General features: G+C 51.9%; 1 pseudogene; it reads right to left on the reverse strand.

The window, feature by feature from the left end:
* Positions 1-946: 946 nt before the first annotated feature.
* Positions 947-1065, reverse strand: LOC111735291 (annotated as a pseudogene).
* Positions 1066-1551: the final 486 nt, after the last annotated feature.

The raw sequence follows: 1551 nt of genomic DNA on the forward strand, positions 1-1551 counted from the left end.
ATTTCTGGCCACAGGGAGGATGGCGTTGGGGAGAGGGTGTCTGGGGGCCCTGGAGTCACATCCTGCCCCATTCAGAGGCCGGGGGTGGATCCTGCATGTGAGCATAGCGGGGCGTGGGGCTGTGGTCTGGGAGAGTCGGTTTCCTGCATGGGGTGAGGGCTACTGGGGCCATGGCCTCCAGAGAGAGTTTTCTAGAATCTGCCCCTACACGCCTCGCTTACAACTTGTCCCAACTTCTTAGTGCGGCCTCCAGAACCCTGCACATTCTGGGCCAAACTTCCCAACATCTGAGACCAGAACCAGCACTCAAAGAGGCCCTCTGAGAAGTGAAGCTGTGATGTGTATTATCTAGGAGGAAGAGGACCTGGTGGATATCGACCAGATGTGGGGATTCTGAACAGAGATTCCTGTGCATCCTTGGGTAACTCACCGACCTCCCTGATCTCTGGGAATGGGAACAATAGGACCTTGGGTGGTTGAGAGTAGTCCGTAGGAGCACATGTGCCTTTCTTGGCCCACATGGGTCCTTCTGTCTGGAATAGCTTTCCACCTGCCAAATGCCTCTTTACCCCAACCAGCCAGGCTCAATTGAGCATTTTCTTTCTGAGAAGCCACTGGACCGCAGGCTACATGATCGTACCTGGATCTGTCCCTACGGCCATCCTAGGGCTGTCTAGGGTCAATGCATGTGACAGACAGGAACACGCGCCTACTTTGTTGGGCTGCTCTGAAGTTTACATGTGTCAATGCTAACTGTGAACTTGGAATAGTTCTAGCACGTAGTGAGTATTCAGGGAAACATGAGATCTCCTTGTCATTACTCTATTTATTCATTCATTCATTCATTCATTCATTCATTCATTTTTTAGGGGAGGCAACCCTTGGTTGACCTCACAAATTACAAGGACCTTGTCAGCTTACAATCCCTTATTTTTTTTATTTTTTACGCCTACAGCACCTGGTCTTCCTAGGTGGTCTCCCATCCAAGTACTAACCAGGCCCGACCCTGCTTAGCTTCCAAAATAAGATGGGATTGGGCTTGTTCAGGGTGGCATGGCCGCAGACTCCTTGTCATTACTTTAATAAATTGTCAGCCCTCCCCTCTGGCCTGCAAGCTCTGCTAAGGCAGAAGGGGCTTCAATCCCATCTCCATCCTTGTGCGTGTCCTGACACATGGTCGGCATCCTTACTTGGAGGAAGAGGGGCATGCCTTTGAGACGGGGATAAAGGCTCTCAGGAGTCCTCGGAGGATTTGTGACTTAGCCGGTGTCAGCTTGGCGTGTCACCTTAACCCTGGCTTGGCTTAGGCCTGTTAAACTCTGAGGGATGAGAAGAGCAGACCATGACCCTGAAAACATGCCCCGACCCCTGATCATTCCTATTTCTAGGACACACAGGACAGGCTGAGATAAATACGGGTAGTTTATCCCGGGAAGGTTCATCTCAGCTGGGGGAGGGTGGGCGTGCATGCGCATGCAGCCAGCTGATTTATGGTGACCCGAGCCCAGCGCCGAATGGAGTGAGGCCATTTATCTACTTGGTTGGAGGAGA

The sequence above is a fragment of the Pteropus vampyrus genome, unplaced genomic scaffold (assembly GCF_000151845.1).
Source record: "Pteropus vampyrus isolate Shadow unplaced genomic scaffold, Pvam_2.0 Scaffold22117, whole genome shotgun sequence".
Lineage (NCBI taxonomy): Eukaryota > Metazoa > Chordata > Mammalia > Chiroptera > Pteropodidae > Pteropus > Pteropus vampyrus.